The following is a 19,330-nucleotide window of genomic DNA, read 5'->3' on the forward strand; positions in this document are numbered from 1 at the left end:
CCCCTGCTTAACACTGTGCTCTATTTACATAACCACTGTTAACTAAGCACTGACCTGCCTGCAGGACATTGGTTTAATCCTCACTGGTTCATGATGTGTTTTTGCTCTGCCCCCTCTCCTAGTACACCCTGATTTGCACCAGTCACTTTTCGCTCCACCCACTCTACATCACATACTGTTTCCACCCTACTTGGCCAGTATATATAAGGACAGGATTGTGATTATAGTTAGTTTTAGTTTAGTTTAGTTTTAGATGGCTTAGATTGTGCTGCGTTCCGCATGAATAAAGACTGAAATGCGTACCACTCAGCCATGAGTCCCTGGTCGTCTGACTCCCACCCGCGAAGCTAGCCTGGCACTATATTTTCCTTTCCTTTCCTTTTTTCTTTTCTTCTCTCTCTCTCTGTGTCTCTCACTTTCTTTTTTTCTTTTTAAAGATACAGACAGAGAGTCAGAGGGTGAAAGAGACCATAGCACCAAAGATTCTTTCAAAGCAATGGGGGGGGGGCAAGCTTGAATCTGGGATGCACATGTGGCAAAGCAGCACGTTATCCAATTGAGTTATTTTTCCAGCCCTACTGTATTTTTCTTAAAGTTTAGCTACTGCATATGTGTTTATTTATTTTGCCACCAGGGTTACCACACAGGCTTGGCACTATAAATCCATCTTTCCTGGTGGCCATTTGCCACCCCCCCTTTTTTTCTTTGTGGGAGGGATGGAGAGGGAGAAAGAGAAACACTAGAGACCTACTTCACCACTTGTGAAGCATTCCTCCTGAAGGTGAGGAGTGGGGGCTTGAGCATTGTAACATGTACACTTAATCCAGTGCACCACCACCCAGCCCCCACTACTGCATTCTTTATCACTCACTATTTTATCTTATGATTTTTCTCATACTTTCTTTGACTTCATGGAAGTTTTCTTCCATTGAACTTTTCATATTGCTAATTACCCTTGTGATCACACTTTTCATGTCTTCTTTAGGAAGATTACATGGTTGTATTGAATTTGGGATTTTTCTCCTAATTGTCTTGACCCAACTGTAATGGTAGTTTATTCTTCTCATTATGTTGAATATTCTGTGATAACCTGGGCTTGGGGGCTAGTTTAAATTTGGGTAGTAACCACAAACTTAGAGTTATGAGTGCTGAACTCTTACTAGGTTGCTGTGAGTGGCTGCTTTGATCTTATATATGGCTTAGAACTCAGTCTATATAGTGAAAGCAACTGCACAGACTCTGGGCCTGGCAGGGCATAGACTCTGTCAGGTTGGGAACTGACAAGGAAACTATTTTGGGGACCTATTGCCAGGATCTGTTACTATGGAAACTGAATTCCAGTATGCCGTCCACCAGAACTCTAGTAAGCTGTGTAACCATGAAGGCTGCAGCAACTGTGACTTCCCTGTCTTCTTTTTATTGATTAAAGATATTAATCTTCTATTTCATCTTGTAGTAGATTGGAGTGCCAGGATTTCAGTACAGCTTACCAGATTAGATTTTCATACCTTCTACTCTTTTATTGCCCTTGTCTTTTTTTTATTGTTGTTGTAGTTATTATTGTTGTTGTTATTGATGTGGTTGTTATTGGATAGGACAGAGAGAAATGGAGAGAGGAGGGGAAGACAGAGGGGGGAGAGAAAGATAGACACCTGCAGACCTGCTTCACCACCTGTGAAGCGACTCCCCTGCAGATGGGGAGCCGGAGGCTGGAACCTGGATCCTTATGCCGCCGGTCCTTGCGCTTTGCGCCACCTGCACTTAACCCACTGTGCTACCGCCCGACTCCCCCTTCTACTCTTTTAATTATCACTGAGACATTAGTTTTAGGCTGTTGTTTTCTCCGGGCTATGTTGTTTTCGCTGGGCTATGTTGTTTTCGCCGGGCTGGCTTCACGGGCAGGTAACAGATGACCAGGGACTCATGGTTGAGCTGTAGGCAGTATCTCTTTATTCATGCAGGACACAGCACAATCTAAGACGAGCTAAGTTAAACTCAAAGTACAGTACTCTAAAACTCACAATGCTGTCTTTATATATACTTCCCGAGTAGGGTGGAAACAGGATGTGACATAGAGAGGGTGGAGAGAAAAATGACTGGTGAAAATCAGGGTGTGATAAAGAAGGGATCAGGGTGTGACAAGGAGGGGGGTGGAGCAAAAACATATCATGAAACAGTGGGGATTGAACCAATGCCCTGGAGGGAGGTGCTTGTTAACATCGGTTATGTAAATAGAATGAAGTGGTTATGTAAATAGAATAGTGTTAAGCAGGGGGGATTTAAACCAAATGAAACAGAAGGGGTCTCATGCATACCAACATTAGGCCACCTTTTTCAAATCAAAAGAGAGAGAGACAGGGACAAAGATAAAGAGACAAAGACAGAGACAAAGAATGAGAGAGGGAAAGACACCACAGCACCAATGTTTCCTCCAATGCAGTGGGCCTCGAGGTTCAATCTGGGTTGCACGCATCACGGAGAAGGCACACTATCCATGTGAGGTATTTTTCTGGACCTAGAGACCCATGCCTTATAGATTTCTTCCTATTTTCATTTGTTCTTGTGTGGAGGAGCTTTAATTTTCTTGGGAGAGGATGTCTGTCTGTAACAAGGTGCCTGAAAACAGTTAAGGTTCTCTCTACTCAGCCACCTTGACTCCATATCCTACCTTTTTTCTTCTCAAACTTCTCTACAGTGGTAAAGCTATTTAAGATTATGTCTGAGGACATGTGTCACGTTACTTGGAATTTCTGAATAACTCCTGTTTAAAAATTTGTTTATAGGAGTTATGTTATTAATAAGTTTCTCCTTACTTTTTCATTTATCAGTCTGCTTCACACTTATTTATTTTTTTTTAAGTTTCTGAAAAACTCAGAGGTGGAAGAAAAGATTTATTTCCACCCTCACTATTATCAATTTGCTAACAGTAGCAGCCTTTAATGTCTGTACCTATCAGGAGCACATAGATCAAATAGCTCTTAGAGTCTAGTCACACGTTTATATTAAAAGGGAGAAAAGTCAACCACTGGCATTTTCCCAGAGCTTCAAATAGCCTCCCTTCTCTCAACCTATCAGACTTAAAAAAAAACAAAAACAAACAAACAAAAAAAACCCTCTTGTGGAGATTCTTAACTGTTTTGTCATAAATATGTTTTTTATTAGGGAAGAACGGTTAAATTAAATCAGTTTTTACCAAATTATGGTGAAACAGGGCCCCAAAAGGACTGAGCTTGGAATGTGTGATATGGCCTTGGGGTGAGAGAAGAGGTGACTTGAAATGCTTATAGAAACTAGCAGTAAACTAAAAAGCATTCTGGAAACTGAAGTGTAGTATGGGGAATTTATCCTTATGCCAATGTCCTTTCTGGCCTTGTAATTCTGAGAGGATTTATTGGAAGTGGGAAAAGTTGGCAGGCTTGATCCCCTCTGATTATATCCTAGTTCTATTTCCTGGCTTCTTAGGTTCCACCTTTATATAAGACTGATACTCCCTGGAGTGGTGGGGTTTATTCCAATTAATAGATTCCAAACTATGATTGCATGTTTGCATGATAATAGAAGTAATTTCCCTTCGTACAAATGCCGGTGTGACATAGTTTGCCTTTCTGCATCACCAGGAAATGGGTTCTTGCTCAGCTTCAGTGGTATTAAGACCCCAGGCCATTGACATGACAGTGAAGTGGAGGCTTGTTAATAATGAACAATGCACAGGACAGGAGGTGGTGCAGTGGATAAGGTGTTAGGCTTTCAAGCATGAGATCCTGAGTTCAATCACCAGCACTGAATGTGCAATGGTGATGCTCTGGTTCTCTCTCTCTCACTCTCTTTTTCTTTCTATCTCATAAATTAATAAGTTAATCTTTTAAATAAATATTTTATTTATTTTTCTTTTTTTGTTGCCCTAGTTGTTTTTATCATTGTTGTGATTATTATTGTTGTTGTTATTGATGTAGTTGTTGCCAGGTAGGACAGAGAGAAATGGAGAGAGGAAGGGAAGACAGAGATGGGGAGAGAAAGACAAGACACCTGAAGACCTGCTTCACCGCTTGTGAAGCGACCCCCCCCTCCCCTGCAGGTGGGAAGCTGGGGGTTCAGGGATCCTTATGCTGGTCCTCCAGTTTTGCACCATGTACGCTTAACCCACTGTGCTACAGACCGACCCCCAAGTTAATCTTTTTAAAGACTAAGCAATGCCCAGCTCTACAGAGTCAATCTCTGAGTCTATACAATCTGCCAACTTCATGCGTTTCTTATGCACATTAGAATTTTTGGTCCACTAGAGTAGGTGAATCTGAGGCCCCTTTCCTCCTACAAAATTTTTTAAGTTTCAGAAGACTTTTCTAAAATTAACCTTGTGGGTAAGGAGGTTTCTACTCCTCTCTTGTAATAGATTTCATAAAGTTGAAAAAAAACGCTTCTCGAATGGAATTTAGTTAAGAAATAAGGTACCCAATTTATAGATCTAGTTAATCTTTGGTTATGTGAACAAACAGCATTTAAATATTTAAAGAATTAAATTTAAAATAGGTCAGTTAAATGATTTGTGTTTCAGTAATTTTCAAATCCTTTGGGAATTTGATTAATCTATGTTTTCATGCATCTTCTATGTGTTTTCAGTGACTCCCAATTTATTTTGGCTTGTCTCTTTTGGGTAAAGGTTGCTTGTCTTCAAAGCCTACAAGATACTGAAGAGTTCGCAGGTTCACAGAGGTTTTATGTAATGAGGAAGCTGGCATCAAGAAGGAAGAGAGAAGCTTTTACTTCAGCAGATTCTTTCTCATATATGATGTTGCCCTAGAACTACTCCCGTTTCTCAGCTGATGAAGTTGTGGAGCAGTTTTAACACTCAAATACCATTGATAAGAATGTAAAATGGTGACTCAACTTTAGAAAGAGGTTTGGCAGGGGCCAGCAAAATAGCTCACCTGGCTTGTGCACTTGTTTTGCCATGTCAGGTTTGAACCCAGCACCCACTGCACTGGAGGAAGTTCTTGTGCTGTGGTGTTTTCTTCCTTAAGTTCTTTATTATTATTATTATTTATTTATTCCCTTTTTTTGGCCCTTGTCTTCCTTAAGTTCTTATCTGAAAAAGTTCTCTTGGACTAGTGAAGCCCTAGTGATGAAAGAGAGAGAGAGAGAGAGAGAGAGAGAGAGAGGTTTGTAAGTTTCTTAAAAAATTCTAGGGAAAGATAGGAACAGGCTGGGAGTATGGATTGAGACTGGTCAATACCTATGTCCAATGGAGAAGCAATTACAGAAGCCAGATGCCCCACCTTCTGCACCCCATAAAGATCTTTGGTCCATACTCCCAGAAGGATAAAGAGTAGGGACCTTTCCAATGGATGGGATGGGATGTGGAACTCTGGTGGTGGGAATTGCATGGAATTGTACCCCTCTTATCCCACAATCTTGTTGATCATTATTAAATAACTGAAAAAAATTATAAAAAAATTCAATATGGGGACTGGGTGATGATGATTCAATGGGTTGAGCACACATTTCACATATACAAGGAACTGGGTTCAAGCCCCCTGGTCCCTATCTGCAGGGGGAAGCTTTACCAGCCTTGGAGCAGAGCTTCAGGTACTTCTCCTTGTCTCTATTTCTCCTTCTCTGTTTTGTCCTCCCCACCTGTCAATCTTTCATCTAAGTCTAAAAAAAAAAAGGAACAAAGAAAATGGCTAGTGGTAGTGGTCAGTCCTCATGCAGGCATGGAGCCCCTATGGTAACCCTGGTGAACAACAACAACAACAACAACAGTAACAACAAAAAGTTCAATATGAACTTTTGCTCAAAGCTAGCTATTTCACTCTAGGTCTTTTTCCAACAGAAATGAAAGCACACTCAATAAAGAGGCGGACTCTCCCACGAAATAAAGAGGTAAACTTCAGCAAACCCACATCACTAGAAACTGAATTTATTCAATAATAATAGAGGAATTGCAATTTAGGAAATAAATGCAGATGACTCTATTCATGCCTACATGGGATGGGCTACATTTGTGGGCAAGGAACATAACGAGGGTATAATACTGTCAGAGTTCAAGTATAGTAAAATTATTGATTCTTGATTATTATTGGTTATTGGGACAATATTCTTGGTGCATGGAGGATGTTCATTGGTCACGACATGCCTTTTGGGATTATGTAAGCCAGACATCTGTGAAGAATCAGTTTCTTAGTTCTGAAATTTTGGTCTTCTGAGAGCATTTATGTGATATTTTCCGTTTTATATCCTCCAGTTCCGTCTTAGATTGAAATTCTTTTTACACTTCAAAGGTATGTACTGGAATAATCTTCTCAGCTCTAGTCACGTAGGTATCACTGAATTTTTGCATGTGTGAGGTCCTGTATTTAATTCCTGATCTCGCATATAATGAGTGGTGCTCTGGTCTCTCTCTCTCTCTCACACACACACACACACACACACACACACACACAAAATAAATAAATAAATAATTCTTTAAAAAAAACACCTGGAAACAAGTGTAACTATCCATCAGCTGAATGGCTAAGTCATCTGCAGTATATTAATGTAATGGAGTATGTTCATGACAATTATATCTAAGAGATAAATGAATTTCACAACATTACACTCAGTCAAAGAAGCCTCATGCAAATTGTGTATGATTTCATTTGCCTATTCCTGTGCCTGTTTATTTGCTCTTTGTGCAGATATAGTTCCAGGCTGCTCCACAGAGGAGAATCTGGCCAAGGGCCTAGGCTGGAAACTGCACTCAGTTACAATAATAACCACCATTACTGAGTGCTTAAGGGCCTAGCGTTACTCTGAAATTTGAGTATTATTCCTATTTTATGGGTGAGAAAGCTGGGCTCCAGACAGAGCATATGACTTGCCCAAAGGTACATAGAAACTAACTGCTATAGCTAGGTCTATTTCTGTCTCAAGACTGTCTTCTTTCCAGAATAGCACTTGGAGTTTTACCCTGAGGGTGCTTTTTGGCAATAAGGGGGTGTCTGCAATGCAGAGGAAGGAATCAACCTAGTTCTCTTTAGGACGGGAGTGGGGACTAAGAAGACCAAAATGTGTGTGTGTGTGTGTGTGTGTGTGTGTGTGTGTGTGTGTGTGCGCGCGCGCGCGTGTGCGCGCACGCCTGCGCACGCGTGTACGTGTGCATTTGTGTGTGTTGGGGCCAGGGAGAATACTAAAGAGAAACTGTTATCTTGTAGATCTTCTGTTCAAGGACAAAAACTACCTTCATCATTGTACTTCTAGCCACCATGTGTTGACCAATTGCTAATCCGTTCCTCACAAAACCCCTGAAGTAGAAATTGTCCTGGTGAAATAAATTACTAGAGGCAAGTCTTGTAACAGGATTTTGAACACAAGTAAGCTAAGTTACCATGTGGAGCAGGTATGCAAATATTTTATGCTTAGTGACTTCTGAAGGCAATAAGCAAAGTAACGGGTATTCCAGTTGCTTGGCACATTGGGGAATACGAGAATGTGTGTGGGGAAGGGTGGGGGAGAGTCAGTGCTGAGTTGGGATTAGTGAAATGTCCAGATTCTCTTCTCTATGTTCCCCCCCACCACCCCTGTCAATAGGAACACTATTTCTTTAGTGGCTCATACTGGTAACTCCAAAGTCAGAGCTTCAGGTTCCAAAGTGAGAGCTTCAGGTTCCTTGAGAACTTTACTGTTTAACAAGATGAACACCTTGTGAAACCATGACAGGCGGCTCTTTGACCTATAAACTCATGAAACAGTGACTCCTAAAGGAGGGATAGGGTCTGACATAGCCCTAGGGGAGGTGTCTGGTATGAACAAAAATGACATTTGTCAGGTTTTTTTTTTTTGGCCAGCAGTTACTATGCTAAAACTGAATTTTGAAAATAAAAGGATAACCATCAGGGATGTGTATGTATCTCCCACTCCACTTTTATTCCTTTGACCCTAGGAAACTATAGTTAAGATAAGTTTTGTCATGTTAACTAGGAGTCACAGGGCTCTTCCCCAAAAGGCTGGGTAGACTCTTATCAGCATTGCTACATAGATTGTCTGGACACAGACTTCATCAGACATCATCAGTCTTGTGCAAAAGCTCACTAAGTCATGCAGACCCAATTAATTAAGAGGTAGAAGAAAGTGAAAGAGTACACTCCTGGAGGACCAGTGAAGATTGGGCAACATTAAAGGAGAAATTGCAGTGAGGTATGAAAAGCCCTCAATTTTTACATCCTATTAGTCCCACCCCCTTATTATAAATAACTGGTCAATTTGTATCTCTCTGGGCTGGTTTGGTTTCTTGTGATTCACTAGTCCAACTCAGGTAAGTGCGAATGGCACTTCTGGTTGTGTGTGGCAGTTCCTAGTTCTCCCTCAGGTGGTCTTCTCTTGTGATCTTGGTGGGCTATCAGGTGGTAAGTCACAGTTGCACCCAATCTTTTTTTACATCCAATTCTTTTTTTAAAATTATCTTTATTTATTTATTGGATAGAGACAGCCAGAATTAGAGAAGGAAGGGGGAGATAGAGAGGGAGAGAGACAGAGAGACACCTGCAGCCCTGCTTCACCGCTCTCGAAGTTTTCCCCCTACAGGTGGGGGCCGGGGGCTCGAACCCGGGTCCTTGAGCACTGTAACATGTGCGCTCAACCAGGTGCGCCACCACCTGCCCCCCCTCACCCTATTTTAATGTCTCTTTATTGCTGACTTATGTGGTTCCTGCTATCTCAGGTGCTGCCTCCTTCTGTCTCCCTCTTCTACCACCCCAACAGTTCTAGGAAGAAATCCACAGAAAATCCATTATAACTCAAGCAGCCATGCTCCAGGAAATGAGGAGAACAGATGGCCTCAGACTCTTCCCTGTATGCCTCAAACCCCACCTGTTTGTTTTATAATCCCTTTACCAGTATAAATGTCCCCTAAAAACAGGGAGGTAGAGGCTGATTTGAGTATGGTTTCTGTCTCCATTTCTTTAGAACAGCAGTGAAGGAACATTTTTCTTTCATCTGGGTGTGGTAGTGTTTGATTTTTCTGTCACATTAGATAGTAAGTACACTATTGACTTCAGTCATTTGGCGGAGATATGTCACAGGCCATTTGGGAAACTGTTGAAAAACCTGGAATCTTTCTTCATAGACATGAACATACAAGTACAAGTCTCCATGCAATGTGAAATAACCGACAGTCCTACTAAAACACAAAGGTGGTACCTGTTGAGGACTCCTGCATTTGTAGATGGTAGCCTGGAAATTTAACAAGTATACCTGTCAGGGAAATTGTGAGGAGTCTCACAAAGCATTAAGCCAGCTCCCCTGCTCCCCTCTGCATTCCTGATGCTATGGCCTATCTGCATAATCATTGTTTTGCCTGGGAGATCCCCACCCATTCCCTTCCTTTAATCTGTCTTCTTTCTGCCCTCTGGACCCTAGCAACAGTTGGGGGGGGGGCTACCATTTCCAGCCCCTCCCACTTTTCTCCACCCCTCTCCTAATCATGTATGGTATTGTCAACCCACTTCCGTTTCTGTCTTGTTTCTTCCTTGTCCCGACCTGGAGAAGGGAGGGCTTGCAGACCAAGAGGCTGAAGCAGGCCACTGCAGTTGGCACCACGTGGGTTAACCAGATGTGCTACCGCCTGACTCTGGGAAGCTCGGATGAATAAAGATTTGAATTGTCCTGCCACCACAAACTTAGTCCCTGGGTGCTCTCTCTCTCTCTCTCTCTCTCTTTCTAGCTAGCCCAACACATACCTTAGTGTGTGGGGGGATGCTGTAAAAAAGAATTTTTTTTAAATGAATGAGGACTTAAATTTTTTTAAAAGAAATATTAATTTATTTATTCCCTTTTGTTGCCCTTGTTGTTTTATTGTTGTGGTTATTATTGTTGTTATGGATGTCGTTGTTGGATAGGGCAGAGAGAAATGGAGAGAGGAGGGGAAGACAGAGAGGGGGAGAGAAAGATAGACACCTGCAGACCTGCTTTACCGCCTGTGAAGTGACTCCCCTGCAGGTGGGGAGCCAGGGCTCGAACTGGGATCCTTCCACTGGTCCTTGCGCTTTGCACCACGTGCGCTTAACCCTCTGTGCTACCGCCCAACTCCCAAAAGATAAAATTTAAGATTATGATTAGGGTTTAGGAGACACTGAGGTTAGTGAAAAGCCCTGAATATTGAGAACAGCCATTAACCCGAAACCAACTTGTTCTGCGTAAATATTTCCACCTGTACCCACCTGTACTAACTATAAAAAGGTGGGATGAAAAATGATCAAGGTCGCAGACTCTCCCCTTGCGTGGAAGGGTGTCAGCGGCCCAAGCTTAAGCTTGATAATAAAGGCTCTTGCTATTGCATGTGATTCTGGTCTTCTTTGCATGATATCGGACTCGAACTTCTGGGCGTAACAGACACCATAGTGGTTCTGCAAAAGACTTTCATGCCTGAGGCTCCCAAGTCCAAGGTTCACTCTCCTGCACTACCATAAGCTGGAGCTGAGCAGTGATCTGGTAAAAAGTAAAATAAGATTGTGATGGATGTAGGCCTTCTGGTGTAAAGAGTCCCGGACTGGGAGCAATACCTCAGCTTTCCCATTTTACCAGTGATGTGGCGTAAGATTAATTCTTTTTATGCTTTAATTTCCTCATCTAGGAAATGTGAATAATGTTCAGTTCCCCACCGGGGCAGTGTGACAGCTGATCCAGCCCATCACTTCGAACCTGATAATGATGGGTCACACAGAGTCTTACTCACCTCAGTTAAAAACAATAACTGAAAATGCTGAGTAAAACCATAAGTACCAACATTGCCCAAGGCAAGAGAACTGTGTAGCATTTAAAATAGAAGCCTCCGATAAAAGAATAAAAGTCTCCAAAGTATCGGAAGATCTCTGGTCCTACCATGGGAAGCATGCCAGATATGACCCTCTGCTAATAGGGGTACCAACTTCAAAACAGTCCTTCCAAGGACAAAAATAAAAACCTGGGAGTAGGGCAGTAGCACAGCGGGTTAAGCGCACGTGGCACAAGGACCGGCATAAGGATCCGGGTTCGAGCCCCGGCTCCCCACCTGCAGAGGAGTTGCTTCACAGGCGGTGAAGCAGGTCTGCAGGTGTCTTTCTCACCCCATCTCTGTCTTCCCCTCCTCCTCTCTCCATTTCTCTCTGTCCTATACAACAGCGACAACATCAACAACAACAATAATAACTACAACAACAATAGAAAACAGCAAGGGCAACAAAAGGGAGAATAAATAAATAAATAAATAAATAAAAAACCTGTATTGTTTTATAGAGAAATAGTGAACTGGTTCCTCACCTTTTCTGAACAAAGCAAATTATGACTAGCTCCTTGGGGAGATTTACCTTCAACTCTTTGATTACCACTGCTAAGAGCTAAAATGCACTTAACTTAGAACCATGAACTCAGCTGTCTTTCTTTTCCAAGTTGCATTTTCTGTAAATACCCTTATCTGATATAATGTGAAACTATTGTATCAAATTGTAACTGAACAAGAAAGGGTGAAAAATTATTGTTAAGAACTAGTTAGCATCGACTATTGTTATTATTATTATTTTTTTCCTTCAGGCTCATCACTGGGGCTCGGTGCCTGCATTACGAATCCACTGCTCCTGGAAGCTATTTTTTTCCCCTTTTGTTGCCCTTGTTTATTGTTGTTGTTGTTATTATTGTTGTTGTTATTGCTGTTGTTGTTGTTGGATAGGACAAAGAGAAATCGAGAGAGGAGGGGAAGACAAAGAGGGGGAGAGAAAGACACCTGCAAACCTTGTTTCACCGCTTGTGAAGTGACCCCCGCTGCAGGTGAGGAACCGGGGGCTCTAATTGGGATCCTTAAGCCGGTCCTTGCGCTTTGCGCCATGTGTGCTTAACCCGCTGAGCTACCACCCGACCCCAAGCATCTACTATTATTAAAAAAAAACAACAAACCTCTAGTTTGCATCTATTATTGTCTATTATTGCAAAGGAAAGAACTTTATTTTACATCTATTTGAGTTCTTAAAAAAAAAAAAAGAGTTCAAATTTGACCTTTCAATACTTAGCATGAAAACAACTTTTTTTTGCATATCCTGCTCTGAAAAGGAACACCTAGCTTTACAAAATAGGCTTTTCGTATATGAAGACTTGGCATGTGCAGTAGAGAAGAGACTTTATTAGAAGTAGAGGAGGGGGCCTGATGGTGGCACACATGTGACTCTTGAGAGATAAGAGGTACCTGGAGGGAGCCGCCCAGAAAATAAGAGAGGTGACAGGTGTGGTTTAGAAAGATGGAGGCAGGTCTGGTTGACCTTCCACCTTCTGCATCCCACAATGACCTTGGGTCCATACTCCCAGAGGGATAAAGAATAAGAAAGCTATCAGGGGAGGGGATGGGATACGGAGATTTGGTTGTGGGAATTGTGTGGAGTTGTACCCCTCTTACCTTATGGTTTTGTTAATGTCTCCATTTAAAAAAAATAAATAAAATAAATAAACAAACCTAAAAAAAAAGAAAGAAAGAAAGATGGAGACAGGGTCTGGGTGTTAAAAACTAGACCTGTGGGCTTCTCTTTCTCTCTGTCTGCCCAGGTCATCATGTGAGTACTATCTCTGCTATTCTCTCTCTCCCTCTGGCTTACTCTTTCTCCTGTTCTAAAGTGAATGTTCTCAACTTTCCCGAATAAAATTAAAATTCCTGAAAATCATGCACTCTCCTCAATTCTTTGTTGAGATAATGCGTGGTGAACTTTTTAAATGTTGGGGAATCAAGTGTTCACCCCCCTCACCCCCCTTTTTCCCCCAATACATTATCATGAGCGAGGACCTGGATTCAAGCTCCCAGTTCCTACTTGTTGGGGGAGGGGTGGGGGAAGAAGCTTTAAGAGTGGTGAAGCAGTGCTGCAGGTGATTTTCTTTCTCTCTCTTTCTCACTTACATCTCAGTGTCTCTCTGTCTCTATCCAATAAGTGAGTAAATGAATATTAAAAAAGAAGTAAAGGACACTGATGGAAGGGAGAATGATTCGGGATGATTTAAGTAATTGACCCCTGTTTCCCCTATAGAGAGGAATACTTTAAGAGACATACCTCCTCTTCCTCACCCCCATTGGTTAATGTATCTTTTAAATAAAGTTTTACAAGAGTCAACATTTCGAAGAACAAGTCATTACTAGAAATGTATTAACAATTTGAGACCACTGTTAAAATTCAGTCTGATTACATGTTTGAGGTCTTAAGCGCTTAGATTGAAGGAAGATATACTTAGCCGATGGTCTGTGCATTAAAAGGCTTGAGACATTCAATTAGTTTTTCCCCTCTCATATTAATTAAATAGTGATTTATGAGACTACAAGTTCTTCTTCTAGCATTTGCCCTTCTTCCGTAGCCAGTCAACAGGTCAGGTTGAAAGCTGTCAGGAGCTGCTTGTTGCTGGCTTTGAAAGTGACTGGGATCCATGTGGATTCAGTTGGCTAGGAAGGATCGTCAGTTTCCCCAATGAATGGGTACTCACGGGATGCACCACGAGAAGGTCGATCCAATGCATCCCAAGTTAATAGGAGTTAATAGGAGTGTATACCAACACCATTCTCACCACCAAAGGATTGTTTGGATCCCCCCCCCCCCCAGTGAAGCTGAACATCTACTCTCACCCTCCACCCAGAGATTTTTACTTTGGTATCCTACTCCAAATTCAGTCAGATCTTGTTTTGAGTTTCCCTTTCTGTTCTTCTTTCTCAACTTTTGCTTATGAGTGGGATCATCCCATACTCGTCTTTGTCTTTCTGGCTTACCTCACTTCACATAATTCCTTCTAGCTCCATCCAAACTGGGTCAGAGGAGGTGCCCCAGATCAAATAGATGGGGTATACAGTCAACAATATTTATACACCTTTCCCATATTTGGGAGCTACTCTCTTCCCTGATCCAGCTTCCTAGCCCTTTTTCCATCTCCCCAGACAATAACTTGGGTCTACCTGCATATCAGATGTCAGGCTTAGAAAAAAAACAAAAACAAACAGACAAACAAAAAAAAACTAGTGTAATCATGGGCCCTTTGGAATATAACTAAAATAGGCATACTAGCTTTCTACAAAACAGAAACCTCCAAATCTTCATCAGGCCTTTAGGTTCATGATTACTCAGCAATGTGTTCGGTTTTATATGTTAACTCTTTTTTCAGCCATCAGGTTCCAGATGCGAACATGATGCCAACTGGCCTTCTCTGGGAAGATGACCCCACCAATGTGTCCTGGAGCTCCACCTCCCCAGATCCTTGCCCCACTAGGGAAAGAGAGAGACAGGCTGGGAGTATGGATCGACCTGTCAATGCCCATATTCAGCAGGGAAGCAATTACAGAAGCCAGACCTCCCACCCTCTGCATCTCACAATGACTGTGGATCTATACTCCCAGAGGGTTAAAGAACAGGAAAGCTGTCAGTGGAGGGGATAGGATATGGAGTTCTGGTGGTGGGAATTGTGTGGAGTTGTACCCCTCTTATCCTGTGGTTTTTGTCAATGTTTCCTTTTTATAAATAAAAATTAAAAAAATAAAGTTTTACATTTTTGTTTCCTTTACCAGTAGTTGAGTACTGCTGATTTTTTTTATTCTTAGGAAATATTCTTTTTTCCCTCTCTTTTTCAATATGGGGCTACTACTTAAGGAAAGTTAGGGACTTAAAAAATATAGTGATAGAAGAAATAGAAAAATCTCCATCCATTTTATCCCAAAGGGCACAATGTCATCTCTTTATTGCTAAGTAATATTCCACTGAGTATATGTCTCATAACTTTTTTTATCTAGTCATATGTCAGAGGGTATTTTGGTTGTTTCCAAGTTTTTGCTATTGTGAATAAAGCCGCTATGAACATGGAACATATATCCCTTCTAGTCATTGATAAAGTGGATGGAGTTGGAGATGGTTATGCTTAGTGAAGCAAGTTAGAAGATGAAGGACAACCACAGAGTAGTTTCTCATGTGCAGAATACAAAGAACTGAAAAATGTCAACCTATATCTAAGGCTATAGGAGAACTATACTGGTTATCTGTGGGTGTAAGGATGGGGACACAGACCTCTGGTTAAAAGAGCAGTGAGAGATTAAAAAAAAAAAAAGAGATATAGTGATATTATCTACAATATTCTTCAGTATTAATTATATTTTTGAAACATAAAAGATACACCTGAAATGCAAAAATTGCTTGTATAAAGCGTTTTTGTTGGTAAAAATTATTATGTACATGTATAGAAATATATATGTAACTTACTTCTTATGTGCATTTATTGGTTATTGTCAAATTGTGGGCTTCTGAAAAATTTTAAATAAATAACTTCTTGGGTGGAGGGTAGATAGCATAATGGTTATGCAAAGAGACTCTCATGCCTGAGGCTCCAAAGTCCCAGGTTCAATCCCCCACACCACCATAAGCCAGAGCTGACCAGTGCTCTGGTAAAAATAAATAAATAAATAAATAAATACCTTCTTAAGAGGATTAAAAATAAAAGTAAAAAAAAGAAGAAATAGAAAAATCTATAATTGTATTTTCCGAATGCATGAATGATCTAGTTATGTCAAGACCCAAATTATCTAAGCAAATTTCTAGATTAAAATGTCAAGAATAAAAAAAAATAATAATAAAATAAAATGTCAAGAATAACATAGGTCCTAATGCTTTTATATCATAGTACTTTCTTAATAAGTTTGTGACTGATGGATGATCTGTATGGATAAGGAGGGTTGTGTGTGTGTGTGTGTGTCTATGTAGGACTTTGAATTTTTGTATACACTCATACCAAAGCCTACTTCCTTATTTAACTTTCTTGCTCCATCCATACCACCAACTCCTTGAGCCCAGAAGTACTCTATCTTGAGTTGAGTGGAGGAAGAATAACAAAATATATTTTCATGTCGTTATTGAACAAAAACTAAAGAACAAGCTAAAGATTGTATTCATTCTAATCATGTAATGAAGTTATCTGTCCTTTTTGAAATCATGCTGACCTCTTAGGCTACAATAAACTGTGTCAATTAAAATTCAAAAACTAGACTTAAAATGAAGGCAAGAATTTCCCAATTCACTATGCTGAGAAGAATATCTATGTAGTGCAGGTCATTCTTTGTAAATTCTCTATCATTTGAGAAACATTGATTGAGCCAGATATTGGCCTAAGTGGTGAATTTATAGCGATGACTTAACTAAGAATTTCCTGCCTTTATGGAGCAGGGAAATATGTGACCAATAATGAGTAAACAAATGGATAAATGGAAGAATAGAATAGAATAGAATAGAATAGAATAGAATAGAATAGAATAGAATAGAATAGAATAGAATAGAATAGACAGAAGCCATACCTTCCACCTTCTGCATCCTACAGTGACCTTGGGTCCATACTCCCAGAGGGTTAAAGAATCGGAAAGCTAACAAGGGAGGGGATGGGATATGGAGTTTTGGTGGTGGGAATTGTGTGGAGTTGTAACCCTCTTATCCTATGGTTTTGTCAGTGTTTCCTTTTTATAAATAAAGAAAAAAGAAAAAAGAATAGAATAGAATAAGATGAAGTATATGATTACAAAATGTTCATTACCTTCATGAATCATATTATTGAGTGGTGGGAAAGAGTATGGTGAGAGAGAAAGCACTTAGGGGAAGGTCTTTATGAGGGGAGCCATTTAAGTCACTTATTATTACTATTATTATTATTACTATTATAATAATTATTATTATTATCTCCAGTGTTATCACTGAGGCTCGGTCCCTGCACTACGAATCCACTGCTCCTGGAGGCTATTTTTTTCCTTTTGTTGCCCTTGTTGATTATTGTTGTTGTTGTTGTTATTGCTGTCGTTGTTGCTGGACAGAACAGAGAGAACTGGAGAGAGGAGGGGAAGACAGAGAGGAGGAGAGAAAGACACCAGCGGACCTGGGAGCCGGGGGTTTGAACCGGGATCCTTCTGCTGGTCCTTGTGCCACTTGTGTTTAACCCGCTGAGCCACCGCCCGACTCCCTCCCCCCCCCCCTTTTTTTTTTTTTACTGCTATTAGGATTATCTCTGGAGCTTGGTACTGACACCACAAATCCATCACTCCTGACAGTCATTTCACCCCTCCACCCCCCTATTCTTATATGACAGGATAGATAGAAATTGAGAGGGGAGGAGGAGATAGAGAGGAAGAGAGAAAGACACCTACAGACATTCTTCAGTAATTGGGAAGCTTCCCTCTTGCAGGTGAGTGGGGGCTCAAACCCCTGTGCATTATAATGTGTGAATATATATATATATATATATATATATATATTAAAACTTTACTGAATAATGGTTTATAGTCTTTTTATTTTATTTTACTTTCACCATTCCCTATACCAAAATTTTCTATACCTTACTTTTCCCCCCAACAGTATCTTAGAGATCACCCCACATTGGTATCTATAGGGACACCTTACTCATTTTTGATGGTTACAGTGTTCCATTGTATGTATGTACCATAATTTGCTTAACCTCCTCCCTAGTCAGGGACGTTCAGGCTTTCCCAAAGTTTTGTTACTGTAAACAGTGGTGCACATGCCAATTCATGTATGTACAAATATGCTCGTAGGATGAATTCTTAAAAGTAGTATTGTTGCATGCATTTGTAATTTTGATGGTCATTGTCCTGACACAGATAGCCTACCGAGTTACAGTCTCAGCCAACACTATTTGAGAGACCCTCTCCTCCTAGTCTTTTGCTAATTATTGAATGATCAAATTTTTGGAGCTTTTGATTCCAAGTGAAGAAGTTCTCAGTATAGTTTTAATTCTTCTTCTTCTGATGGCACGGTTGACCCATCTTTTCTCACATTTATATACCCTCCCTTACCTACTTTTTTTTTTCTGTTTGCTTTTATTTTTTGTTATCACTGCTCCAGGCCAACCTTTTCAGCTAGATGGACAGAGACAGAGATAGAGAGGCAGAAGAAGAGACACCATAGAATGGAGGCTTCAGTACAGTGAGGAGTGGGCTTAAATCTGAGCTATGTATATGGTAATGTGTTTCTGTCTTTGTGCACTTCCTCTCCCAATTTTTCCTTTAAGGTGATAGCATTTAATTTTGATTTGTAGAAGTTGCAATTAGCAATAGATGTTTCCCAGTTTGTCTTCTTCTTCTTCTTCTTCTTCTTCTTTTTTAATATCTCTTTTTTATATTTATTTATTTATTTTCCCTTTTTTGTTGCCCTTGTTGGTTTTTTATTGTTGTTGTAGTTATTGTTGTTATTGGTGTCCTTGTTGTTAGATAGGACAGAGAGGAGGGGAAGACAGAGAGGGGGAGAGAAAGACAGACACCTGCAGACCTGCTTCACCGCCTGTGAAGCGACTCCCCTGCAGGTGGGGAGCAAAGGGCTCCAACCGCGATCCTTACGCTGGTTCTTGCTCTTTGCGCCATGTGCACTTAACCTGCTGCTCTACCGCCTGACCCCTGATATTTTATATTTTTTAAAGATTTTTTTAATATTTATTTATTCCCTTTTGTTGCCCTTGCTGTTTTATTGTTGCAGTCATTACTGATGTCGTTGTTGTTGGATAGGACAGAGAGAAATGGAGAGAGGAGGGGAAGGCAGAGAGGGGGAGAGAAAGAGAGACACCTGCAGAGCAGACCTGCTTCACCGCTTGTGAAGCGACTCCCCTGCAGGTGGGGAGCCAGGGGCTCGAACCCCGGTCCTTACCCTGTCCTTGCGCTTTGCGCCACGTGCGCTTAACACGCTGAGCTACTTACTGCCCAACTCCCAAAGATTAATTTTTATGACGGAGAGAGGAAGAGAGATCGACTGGAATGCTATTGCAGTGCTGGGGACTGAACCTGGTGAGGTCTTGTAGGTTCTTTACTTTAATAATTATATGTCTCCCTTGCTCCTCGATTTTTGTACATTTAAATCTTGAATCTATTTGTTATAGGAGAGGGTTATGGCATCGTCACATGCCCACCAGTAGTTGCAATGCGATTTATTCAATAGTCTAATATTTCCACACTGCTTCAACATGCCAGTTTTATCTTTACTACATCTCTGTGAGTAATTGTCTCATTTCTGGGTCTTTTATTCTGTTAAAATGATCCAAGTGTTCATGCATCATTGTCACATGGCCTTAATTGTCACAATAGCTTTGCAATGAATTTTAACGTGTTGTGTACCTAGTTCCTTATTATTGAATGACTTTTGAAAACTATTATTATTATCATCATCATCATTATTTTGCCACCAGGGTTGTCACTGAGACTTGGTGCCTGCAAGAGATGCCACTACTCTCCATGGCCATTTCTCTCCCCTTTTTTTTTTCTGACAAAGGCAGAGAAATAAAGAGGGAGAGAGAAATAGAAAGATATTGAGAAAGAGAAATACCTTCAGCATTC

The 19,330-nt window shown here is 40.8% G+C and overlaps 1 long non-coding RNA gene and 1 pseudogene across 1 annotated transcript in view; both read left to right on the top strand.

Moving 5' to 3' along the window:
• The window catches only part of LOC132535842 (uncharacterized), a 144,391-nt gene that overhangs the window by 98,803 nt on the left and 26,258 nt on the right, over window positions 1-19,330 (top strand). The gene's annotated exons all lie outside the window — the stretch shown is intronic.
• Window positions 10,733-11,247, top strand: LOC107522802 (guanine nucleotide-binding protein G(I)/G(S)/G(O) subunit gamma-12-like; annotated as a pseudogene).

Source organism: Erinaceus europaeus, chromosome X, assembly GCF_950295315.1.
Source record: "Erinaceus europaeus chromosome X, mEriEur2.1, whole genome shotgun sequence".
In the NCBI taxonomy this organism is placed as follows: Eukaryota; Metazoa; Chordata; class Mammalia; order Eulipotyphla; family Erinaceidae; genus Erinaceus; species Erinaceus europaeus.